We start from the raw sequence: 13,114 nt of genomic DNA, 5'->3' as shown, positions 1-13,114 counted from the left end.
TTCTTTACATGAGAAAATGAAACAAGTGAACTTAAAAGATGTTGTATATTGGGTTGCTGAGCTGTGGGAGAGTGTAACCAGTGGCAAAACATAGCATCTTCTAATCGATTTTCATCGTTACGTTAAAAGAAATTAACAGAGTTTGTTACTTCTGAAAAATGGCTTTTGTTCCTGTTTTGGTGTATAAGTATTGATCTGTAGTTTTAATAGGCCATGTCAAACACTGATTTATTAATTTTGTATTAGTACAGTACTACAATAAAATACAATTTTTTGTGGAATTCTAAATGTCTTTGTACCATTAGTACCATTTAAATTTAACGTATTTAACATATATTTTGCGAACTAAAAAATTTCCTCTCCGCTGACTGAAACGTGTTCGGATTAGGCTGGCGTTCGGATTACCGGGGTTCGGATTAGCGGGAGTGCACTGTATTTATATATCTGTAATGTACAATTTATAATATCTATATCTGTAATGTACAATTTATAATAGCTATATCTGTAATGTACAATTTATAATATCTGTAATGTACATATTAAAGATATATAAATGTATGTATATATAGTACATTGAAAAGTATTATATCATAGAATGTGGTCCATATAAAATAAACTGCACCCTCCAAAATACAGGGTTGCTGAAACATTGCAAAACTTTTCACACAAATTTTTAAATGAGGACTAAGCTGCAACCTCTTCCATGATAGGTGATAACTGTTTCTGTGTTTGGAACTGTCACAGTTCTCTGTGCCACTATAGCCAGTTCATTTTCTTTTATGCTAAACCATCAACATATGCACGAAAACTTAAGATTTTGGCCCATGCCTGGAGTAAAAATTATCCTACAATATTTATCATTAAGACATCATCCCAAGATATATGTACAGGGTAGAAAGAGGTAAGCATTAACACAGTAATAAGCAATAGTTAATATATTTTGATAGGTCATTTCAAAAAATACAGATTAATATTAAACTTAGTTGCAATTTTAATATAATTAAAAAATATATTAATTACAATAATCCAACTCAGATTTAGTTTTCACAACAAAACAATAGAATGCTCTTTGTATTACTATTTATTAGTTGTGGTGGCAAGTGAAGAAAGAAAGCAAGCTTATAAAGCATCAGCCAAAAAAAAAAAAAAAACACATCATCCGTCCATCTGCTCCAATAATTTGTCTGATTCTTTTTTGAATTTATTCAAGCCACCAACTTCCACAAAAGCAGATAGAAGTTTGTTCCAACAATCAACCACCTGCTGGATGAAAGAAAACTTCTGCACATCTATCCTGTAAGCATTCTTCCTGCAATTTGAATCTATATCAAAGCCTTAAACATTTCGATCAGATCACCTCGCAGGTGCCTAGTCTCTACATGCTGAAATTTGCAGAACTGAAGCCTTTCTTGGTATCACCTTTTCATTCCCTTCACCAATCTCACTGCCTTTCTCTGCACCCATTCCAATAGAACTCCATCCTGTTTTTTTTTTCCCTATTCCACTTAATTATCATTATTATTAGCCATATGGTGCAAGAAAACCTGGAGCTTATGCTGCACCAACCAAAAAAAATTCCCGAGTTACCCTGAGAGAGGGAGAGAGAGAGAGTCAGAAGTAGAAAGGAATCACAAGAAAAAGAAGAATGATGATATCCAGCTCAGGACCCTGGGTATGCCAAGCCCATACTCACCAGATGTGAGCCACTGGGGTAAATTGAAAAAAAAGACTAGAAATGTTTATACATTCATACAGTAAATTTGACACATGCACTAATAAACAAACATGTATTTGAATGGTTCTAAGGGCAAAACCCTCCTCAGTATGTGAAATTTCTTAAATGGTCCTAAAGAGTGGGGAAGGCTGTGTGCACATGTTTCAAAGTGGTGAATAACCAATGAGTAATGTTTACCCCGATGCATATGTGCTCCCAGGTTAAAGGCTAAATATACAGGCACCTCAAATAAGGGCAGATCCAAGAGATGTTAATAGTGCTAATTATCTGCTAATATTATTTCAAAACCATTCAAGAACATGGTATTTGTCTACAGATAACATATTCTTGAATTTTCTACTTATACAATATCTGTACACAGAATGATATTTCTATGCCATTATTCCCAACACACTTCTCAAAATATAAAAATAACAAACGAACCTGTTTAAGAGGTTATTTTATTAGAAGATAACTTTAAAACAATGGGAATAAACAACATTTTAATTTTTTTTTTTCATTTTTCCCCCTACTCAATATAAATGGATGAAAGCTGCTGTGTTGATGTGATTTACAAAAACAACAGCTATTTAAGAATGTTTGATGAATATATTATATAAACTAAATGCTTCATATATGATGCATCAAGCATTATAGATGGAAGAATCAAACTTTGAGTTCTACATCTCTAATTCAATAAGATATATTGCACTGCACAAGTAATACCTACTCAAAAATGTTTTTAGATGGTCTGCTGAATTTGCTAATTTTTTATAAACATAATTGGAAATGTATTGCAAGGTCTGAAATGTCAAACTATATATAAGGACTTCTCCAATCCAGGAGTTACTTCTGATTCTAACGAAGCCCTCACAATTAACCCTAATGGTCTGATATATTAACTCACTTTTCCATGAATTGAGGTTATCAATGCTTTGTCCCAAAAATTTTGCAATATTTTTTTCCACTGAGTAAACAAATATCCATTTATGAAATTTAAATTCAGTATTCAAGCAATACATGATGGCAAGTTTTGACTGCGTGATATGATACCAACAGGTTACTTAACCCTTATAAACCCTTCAGTTCTTTTCTTCAATGAGGTTACTAAATAGATGTGTGTGTGTGGATTCTAAAAATTTTAATCAATCTCTGGGCTCTAAGCACAACCTCAAGTTCACTCTTTATGTTAGCCTTGCTATCTTGACCCCATCATTTAGATAATTATAATAGTTTCAGCTAAATACAAATTATTAAAATCAGTATTTGTAAATAATGGCTATTTCATTATTATTAACACATTCAACAATGAGATGTTTCTGACTGAACATTTTTCAGAGTTTAATGACCTTCCTTTCTGAATCAGGACATTCGAAGATCCTTGGATGTGCCTAGTGATAAATCCACCTCTGCTCTTTATCAGAATAATCCTTTGCATCCATAGTTAAGTATTTTCTCTGTACTCTTTTCAACAGATCCACACCCTTCCTAATATAGTTTTCAAAACTGCATGTAATGCTCAAGATAATGGTCTAATCATCACTTTGTAAATTAGCAATCAAATCAATTAATAAACTAATTTGAGTAAACAACATAAGTAGTAGCTTATCTAAAGTCTACTCAAAAAATTCCTTTCTGGTAATATTACTTACTTGTTTAACCAGCTTAATTTTTTTTTTTTAAATAAAATGATTAAACTGTTTTTGTAAAGTTACAAAATATACCTTTTGAGATGAAATTACAATACAGATTCTAAACTAACTTAACTAAACTAAAACCTGTTCATACAATATCATATATTAAATAATTTAATATATACAATATATTAAATACTTATAATATTTTAAGTATACATTATAAGTATATATTATAACCCCTGGCTTGCAGCCATGAAGGGTATTGTGTACGGCATGTGCATTATGTATGCAATAAAGAGTTCTATATGAATAATATACAATAACTTAATGATTAACTTAATTAATGATCAAATTTTATTATCAAATTTAAGGTGAAATTAAAAATTATGGTAAAATCTCTATTACACAATATAAACTTAATTCCAATACAACAAAATAAACATATTCAAAATATGTTTATTTTGAATATGTAGATATCAAATTGATAATATTTTGTTCATTAATCACAAAACCTGTTAATCATGCTTCCTGAAAATAGATATTTTTTACAGATAGCCTAGTAACTCAATTTTCTGATTGAGTTGGTTAAACGTTTTTCTTTTATTTATTATTTCTTTTTTTATTGTGACCCAATGAACTAGAAAGAAATGCCACAGAAATTAATCATCAAAAATTACAGACGTATCATTAATATGATTCTGCTTGCTACCCATTTTATAATTTATCAAATTAGCCCATTTATTATTAGGGACAAAAATTCATGCAGAACTAACAAGGGCGGTAGTAGTTGCCATGAATTATCAAGTGCAACACAATTAACAATTATGATGCAACTGGTTGCAGCATTACATCAAGGAAAAGCCACAGTTACAAAGAGATGTGAATAAATATACTTAATAGATATTTTTCACACTTTTTATACAAAGAAGTTAGTATTAGTATTAGCAAAATGATGTAAGAAAGCAAAGCATACTGTCCAGGAAATAATTTATACATTTAATGAATATACTTGAAGATGTGGATATCTTCAAGTATATTCATTAAATATTATGAAACCATAATATTAATTATGGTTTCATAAGTATCCGCATCTTCAAGTATGGTTTCATACGCAAGACTAGAGAAAAGGAAATGGCATTCCTAACTTTGCTTCAATATTGCAAATCAATTTTATTGAACAACTGCATTATTATTTAATAGTTTGAGTTGACCAAAGAATCTACCGTTATGCAAAATTTTGAAAATATTCTCATGAATACCCTTTCAGATTTTCTATTGATACGTATTTTAATTATCAAGCCCAATGGTATTCTTAGCTACCCTAACACAGCCCATGTATTTACCTGTTCCGATGGCTCCCAGCAGTCCCTGAAATACCCAGCACCTTTTTTCCAGACTGCTGCTCATTTCAATAGAAGTACTACAAGAATCGCTGTCACCCCTGCGAGCAGCTACTGTTAATCTATTAGACTGTGTATCCCCCCCCCCAAGCTAACAGTTTTCCGACCTACCCAACACAGCCTCAATAGCATCTGCAAATATTCCTGCACCCTTTCTATTTAAGTGTATCCCATCCTTTATAAACAGTCTCTCCTGTTAACAAGCACACAGCAGAAGCGTTATGCCAAAAAAAAGTACAATGTAGATGTAAGAAGATACTTGAAAGATTTTCCATTATAAAATCAGGAAAGATAACACACACATGCTTTGTGTATTATGTGTAATTTGGTTTTTGGGTTTCAAGTGGCAGGCCATTGAGAGCAGGTGGTGCCTGCAAGGGGTACACCAACATTGGGTTTAATTTTAAAGTGCCAGAGACATTTGCACCCAGCAGAAGCGTTAAACCTGGTCTTCACAGGCAATGAAGGTTCGTGATGGCAATTTCTTCCAATAAAGCACAGTCAGGTCAACATTAAACATGAGATCAGAAGAATAATTACCCTGCTGTACAATGACTTGAAACTCTTCATACCTCACCACTTAATTTCACACAGCAGCAGCACTTACTTCTACATTTAAATTGCATCAACTATCCCTTGCTACCTAAAAATGTCTCATCACCACCCTCTTTTTTCTTAAGATCTTCAAAAATGATAATAATTTCTCCATTTTTTCTAAATGTTTACTTCTGCTATAACTTATTTGTGTTGCATTTACTCTCATAGCATGTTGCAATGCCTATTTCATTTTATCTGCATTTTTGGTTATGGTACTCACAGTCGATGGAGGTAATTTCATACTTCTACACACAATAGGATGTGTCTGATCATCTTCCATTCTAGAAATTACCTCCATCTTCTTTTCCAATGTGATAGATTTATGTAGCTTTATAGTGACATTTTCATGTTCACTTGGCTTTACTGCACTTCTCTTACTAGACATGGTGGCTCAGCAATTTTTAATTAAAGTAGTGGCCCAACAATGGTACACCGACAAATGAATTGAGTGTTCCTCTCCTTTTATCTCCAGCTACCTCATCCCTAATTAGCTTAGATGGTAGATGGGAATAGCTTTCATCTCTGATTGACCATGCTGTTTCTTTACATCATATCTGGTTTTTGAAATTTCTTATTTTTTTTGAAATTTCTTATTCATTTTTGAAATTTTTTATAGTTTTTTGATATTTTTGGCCTTCTGTTCTCAAAACAGTCATTATTGTGAACCATCGCAAAACGAACCATCATAAACCAAGGGCTACCTGTATTTCTAAACAATGAACCTACATGATTAGATGGCTCAGTGGAAGGATATGTTCTACGATAAACAATGTGAATAAGTATCCAGCAGAGCAGAGCAGTACAGTGAGAGGTGCATAAATACACCTGCTTTGAGTGACCGTGGTTCAAGTTGACATATATTCTTTTATTCTCTCCATCTTATGAACTCCTTTGACCATGTGGACATCTCAGAATATAAACATTTGTTTTTCATTCATTTTTATGGGGGAATGTGCAAGTTTATTTAAACAGATGTCACATGCCAGTATTATGAAATACATAATATACCTATGAGATTTAATGTTCAAATAATAAAATATTTTACTTATAAATGTTATTATAAAATTTATAAATAAGTATTATTACAATGAGTGGTTAACATTATCATTATTTCAGTGGCATAGATGCTAATAACAGAGGATTAGAAATGATAATGGAAGGTAAAAGGAAAAGGGAAATGCCAATAAGATAGCAAGAAGAGGCAAAGAGTGATGGGGAGGGAAGAGGCATTAGCTGGGAGGAGCTGGAAGGAAGGAAGGAACGGTGGGAAGACAGAAATAAATGGAGAAGATTGGTTCCCTTATTGACCCAGCAAGAAGCTGTAATGACAATGGATAAATAAGTAAATAGATGCTAATAAAAGGTAATCAGTATTCTGATGTGCATCAGGAGTGTAACAGGTACTGATTCAAATTATAAAACAAACAGAAATAAGATGAATGGAGGAGGATCATGAAGGGGAGATATATGTGGTGCATATTATTTTTATGATAATTTGTTTGAAAATGTCTAATAACATCAAGTTTCCTGCCACTTGAAACCCAAAAACCAAATTACAAAGCATGTGTGTGTACTTTTTTTTGGCATCATACTAAGAGATATTGTGAAATCAATACAAAAAAAAAAAAAAAAAAAAATTATCTGGTATTCAATATTCTATGGAGCAATTTGATATTCTAATATATATTCAATTTGATTTCAGAGATATGACTAATCTAGTCATATCTCTGAAACTCAGGAATTACACCTCTCACAACAAAATTTTATAATGACCTGTAGTAACCATATAACTTAAGACAATAATAAAAAATAAATTTCAAGTATTGAAGCATGGTTTCAATACTTGAAAGTTAACACATTTACTAAGCACAACATGATGATAAGTGTCAAGGGTGACAAGAAATCCTGCACAGAACAGAAAAAACAAAACTGGCATAAAAACCAGTACAACCAAGGCAAAAAGTAAAAAAAAAAAAAAAAATTAATTAATTAAAATTCAAAGTCATACTAATGAGAAATTTTCCAAATATCATTTTGGAATGCCAACAAATGTAAATTTAAATAATATTATTTATACAATTTTAAAAAGAAAGCCACACCCCTTATGACCTCTGATGCAATATTATAGCTAATTTATTTCTCTCAGAGCAGTCAGTAAAGTGTGTGAGAATGACTTGCTGTCCTTGCTCTGCTCTGAGATACAGAAAGTAATTTTTAAATGAAACATAACAAACTCATTAGCAAATTATGTTCATGAAAATTTTCTTTCTCTCCCTCACTAAAATCTGTGAGCAGGTTATAAAATTTTTGTAGATTTGGTTCTTTGTGCAAAAATTCAGCCTGCAATCCAGTAGTCTCAATCGATGCCTTAAGTAACTTCACGTTATTATATAAAATGCAGTTCTAATCTGTTGGTGATTGAATCTTTTCAATGGGAATAAAGATTTGATTCATTTATTCTTGCAATTCCTATTTTTCATATGTTCATCACAAGCAACTAACATATGCAACATATTTAAGACTGTTAATCTCTACATATTTTATACTTTATATTTCTTTATTGTTCACTTATGTTTTATTATAATTTGTAAAACAAATGAGTGCAACTGCTTCCACATCCTCCCCATCCTTTAAGCCAGAGTCCCTATACTTCTTTAAGCAGCTGCTTCGGTTTTAAATCATCCAGTTTCTTGTTGAATCTCAACAAGAGCTTCAACAATTTCATCTTCAGATGTAGCAGTCTTCAAATATTGATTTCAGATGACCGGTTGCTCAATAAAATTAACCAACAAATGGAATATTCTTCACTGAGCTCCCCCACTTACCTCATACTTCAAGGATACTCACATAACTGACAGCTCAACTGGGTATCTTTAGAAATAAGTGAAAAATCTGCATTGCATGTTTGGTTTGTTTGTTTTTTAGGAGCATTAGCAACTAAGGCCATATTGCTCCGGGATATGCGGTGATCATTCCCTGACCTTTCCGCATCCTCCATATTTGGTGGTGACGGGCTCGAACCCCGGTCTAATTAAGAAGCATGTGCTACGCACTGCTGCTCCTGCCCACCTGGCTACGGAGGCGCCTGCATTGCATGAAAATCAACTTTGTTATTCGAGATGGTATGTTCCAATGGTCACAAAGCATAACAGAAATTCCTTGATACTTTGCCAGAAAATGTTTAAAAGCAAATCACACATATACTTGCTACAAAAACTACACAAAAATAATAATAATACCAAAGACCAATAGTAATATCCAAAAATCTTTTGAATATCTGAACATTTTGAACTTAAACAGTAAAGAATAATTTGCATGATTAACTTCACAAATGATAAAAATTTTATTTTTTATTTTTTTGCAAACAGTAAAAAAAAAATTACAGTTCTAATCTGTTGGTGATTGATTTTTTTCAATTTGAATAAAAATTTGATTCATTTATTTTTGCAATTCCTATTTTTCATAAATATGTTCATCACAAGCAACTAACATATGCAACACTTATGACAAATTGTATTGTACTAGGCTAGGTCTCATAAACAGCTGCTAATCAGAAATTCTCTTCTGAAAGTTCTTTCAGATTAAAATGAGTTTTTTTTTTTTTTTTTTATGAAAACCCCAAACATGAAAGGTATCAAAACCTATAGTACTTAGTACCGTGCATGGGTTGAGGCAGAAGTATGGGGGGTGGGGGATGCCAGAAACTTTGCTCTAGAGACTAAACATGGGTTTCACCCCTTCAAGCCTCCAATAAGCAAAGTGGTGGTATTTCACCAGTTGATGAAAGTCATTTACCACCTACTTGGGCACTTTCATCACAAACTTACCTTTGTGATGTGATGATGTAATGATATTGCCTACCCTCTCAGTTTACACAATATTATTATTATTAACCACATGGTGCAAGGAAGTCTGAGGCTTATGCTGCACCAGACGAAAAAAAAAAAAAAAAAATTTCTGAATTACTCCGAGAGAGAGAGAGAGAGAGAGAGAGAAGTAGAAGGGAATCACCAAGAAAAAGAAGAATAATATCCAGCTCAGGACCCTGGGTGTGCCAAGCCCATATAAACAATATAAACAGGTAAAAAAAAAAAAAAAAAAAAAAAAGCAGTACGAACAAGACTAAAGGTTCAATTAACAAGATAAAAATAACAACAACCACTCAATCCAAATCAGTGATCCATGAACAATGAATATTTTTCTGCAGGAGGTTCGTCAGGATATGTGATACTACTGCTGGATTAAGAGAAAAGTTGTGATATGGAATGTACTTCACTAGGATGCAAGTTCATAGGCTACCCAGAATTAATGAGAAATGAAATAAGCAGAACAGCATTCATCTCTTGTTTGGGTTTCACATATACCAAAAAATATTACAGGAAGAACTAGTTTGTTTTTTGTTTTTTTTTAAAGAAATTAAGTTGCCCAATGGATATACGCAATACTTTAAATCTATGGAAATTTCCCCAATTGTTAGCAACTGGGATCATTACTACTAACAAGAAATAATTAAATAAAAATAATAATCTAAACACCACGCAAACGTTGCGAAATTTGGTCAAACAAGATAGCTAAAATTATAACCGATAATAGCAATCTAAACAGTAGCGAAATTTCAACTGGTGCTCTCCCATACTCTTTAACAGCTATGACCGACATCACCACCCCCTCCGGCGACGAACTTGCCCGTATGGTAGTTTCACCACAGGTTCTGAATGAAGATGCTAATCTAATTATCCAACTTTAATCATTTTATTTATGTTGATATTTCATTACTTTTTGTGACTATCACAGTTGTCATATTACCCGTTTCACAGGTGTATAGATTACGAAATATTCTTAATTACTTAAACTAAACTACTATGAAAAATGGGAGGAAAAATGATATAGAGAATAAATGATACTATGGATATTCTTAGTTTATGTAATTAATTTTGGGTGTATACGAATTCCGAGTTGGTATTCAAATGTAAAAGAAGACTAGTAAAATGACATAAGAGTGTGCTATCCAAAGAATTATCAAAACCTACCTGAGCTAATATATTCTTAAAGGACGCTTGTCACTTATAAAAGTTATCACAAGGATTACAACTCTACTTCACACTATTACCATCTTAATGAGTAAAACAGCAAAGTGGATTTGAACACCTGATGCAAATCGAAAGAACTATATTAGTAACGACCTACGGAAATCGTGTTCCGTCACTGGCATATCCGCTACAATATCTGATCTAACAGCCGTTCACCTCCTTAGTACTGCCATCTGGTGGTGAATAGAATCATGACGATAAATTAAAACACGTGGAGTGTTTTACAGAACATAACCAAGAATACAAGAATGATGGCACGGTTTCTCAAACGGAACTAAACTCTGTATTTAATTTTCTTAAAAAAATAGTATAAACAAAACAGAATCCTGTTTCGTAATGTTATTATGTTCATTCAAGTTCAGGTTTACAATGTTATTTTTATCAGTACAAATTCAAGTTTAGATATTAGTTCAAGATTTTTATTATTAGTAGCCGGAGGATTTTTTTTTTTTTTCGATCCTATTATTCTGGGTTTCCATAATAAACCTCCAAGTGCACCACTGAAAAGAGTGCGAAGAGTTAGTGGGCCGGAAGGTTTTTTTTTTTTTTTTTTATTGTTGTTAAAGAATACAATACTTTCGTTTTCACTTTTAAGTGTACGTTAAGCACTGACTATCTCGGCCTCATTAGTCAAAAACCCAGTAAAAATTCCTGGCCTCATTGATAGGATTCAAACTCAAGCCTTTACTCAGAATCAAGCCTGTTGTGTGAGGATAGTGATATTTATAACCATCGTGCTGTTACATTGTCCGCAAAACAAAATGTTTTTCATGAATATTTTATGATGAACACTATTGCCGAAGGCGAATATTTGATATAATAAACATCGTGGCATGCCAATTCTGAGTATCCAATAGAAACCAATCTACCACCTTGCAGAGCTACACATTATGTAAATTATTCATGCCTATAAGAACACTGGTTGCTACCATATCACTTCATTCCCGTTTTTTTTTTTTTGGCTTGCTCAGTGGGATAGTCATACCTCCAGTATGATTTTTTGAGATAGCGGGCCGCTGGATGACCTGAAGTAGGGCAGTCACAGGAGGAGGTGGCACGTCGGCTTAATGTGTGACAGTGTCGGCGCGGCACTATGGAAACAGTTTCAGGAGAGAGGAACCATTACAGGAAGAGCTGGCCAAGCTAGTTTCTGGAGGGCTGGGTGGCCAGATGGCCAGGGTTGTCCGAGAAATGTGGAAATGTAGGTGGTAGATGACTTTCATCAACCGGTGAAATACCACCACTTTGCTTATTGGAGGCTTGAAGTGGTGAAACCCATGTTTAGTCTCTAGAGCAAAGTTTCCGGCATCCCCCTCCCCCCATACTTCTCCTTCAACCCATGCACGGTACTAAGTACTATAGGTTTTGATACCTTTCGTGTTTGGGGTTTTCATAAAAAAAAAAAAAAAAAAACCATCCCTCCAACTTTAGAGGAAAAAAAGACACTTACGGTGGGGCAGGGCCGGATTTCCCATTAAGCACCGTGCCTAGGGCCTACGAAATTTTAGGGTCTACGAAGAAAGGGAAAATTAAAAAAAAAACAAAAAAACTCACTCATTTCACTGTGACTAACAAAAATGAACTAAGAAAACATGTGCGCAATCGACTCTAGGAGCTTCAAATCATTACGCATACGCTATCTAGCGACTGTTCTCGAAACTAGAAGAATCGAAGTGATGGTCGCTCCGTCAATTGAGATGATTTATCATTTAATATATTTGAAACTTGAATCACGTTAATTGACGTGATTCGTAGTCAAAGTGTTAAAATAGAAGAAACATTTAACCCTCCCCCCTTTTTAAGCACATTTCAGAATAAAAGTGCCTAGCGCCTACGAATACAAAAATCCAGCCCTGCGGTGGGGTGGAATAATGTTTTTAATAGTGGTACCGAAAACAGATCCTCGTACCCTATGTAAAACGTTTTAGGGGTTTGGTTGGACCACATTTTCTTTTCATGCACGACAACGCCACTGCATATATCGCTCATGTGCAGTGGTGCGTTGTACCTTCATGGGGCCCAAAATGGAATTTGGAGTCCTCATCTAAAGAAAAAAACTAATAAAGAACATTTTCAATCTCATTTTATTTTGACAACAATAAAAAAAGTATATAACATAAGAACTAAATATAAAATTTCATCAAAATCGGTAAACCATTTTTGAAAAAACGTAATTTTCAAATTGATCCTCAAGTAAAGTTATTATTATTAGCCATATGGTGCAAGGAAGCCTGAGGCTTATGCTACACCAGCCAAAAAAAAAATTCCCGACCGCAACTCCGATTCTTTAACTACTGTAAGGTCTCAACCACGGACCTTACAGGAGTTAAAGGATCTGCTGGTTACGTTGGTACAAGAAACCACAAGACACATTTAGAAATCTTGTAACGTTCATGCTTCGCCGGGTACGAGCTGTTTTGGCTGCACGTGGAGGACCAACATCATATTAGGTAGGTGGTCATAATGTTTTGGTTCATCGGTGTATAAGCTTATAATAAATACATAGCAATGCATGAAATTGTATTCTAGTTTCAGTGTATTCTATATGTATAAAACGCAGTAGAAAGAGTTCTATTCAGGTTGATCGCAGTCGAGGGTATTTTACCATTTTTTTCAAAATTAATGCCATAAAAATAACTTTACTTAACGAGTTTCTCATAATTACGATTGTGTCAC

The 13,114-nt window shown here is 33.5% G+C and overlaps 1 protein-coding gene across 1 annotated transcript in view; it reads right to left on the bottom strand.

Annotated features, from left to right (window-relative positions):
* The window catches only part of IKKbeta (inhibitor of nuclear factor kappa B kinase subunit beta), an 89,104-nt gene extending 78,656 nt beyond the window's left edge, over positions 1-10,448 (bottom strand). The window contains exon 1 of the mRNA XM_090378587.1: positions 10,379-10,448. The gene's annotated coding sequence lies outside the window, so the exon portion shown is untranslated. The remainder of the gene's footprint in view (positions 1-10,378) is intronic.
* Positions 10,449-13,114: the final 2,666 nt, after the last annotated feature.

Source organism: Mastigoproctus giganteus, chromosome 7 (assembly GCF_048544385.1).
Source record: "Mastigoproctus giganteus isolate SK-2022 chromosome 7, ASM4854438v1, whole genome shotgun sequence".
Lineage (NCBI taxonomy): Eukaryota > Metazoa > Arthropoda > Arachnida > Uropygi > Thelyphonidae > Mastigoproctus > Mastigoproctus giganteus.
This window is presented reverse-complemented; position numbering and strand designations above follow the sequence as displayed.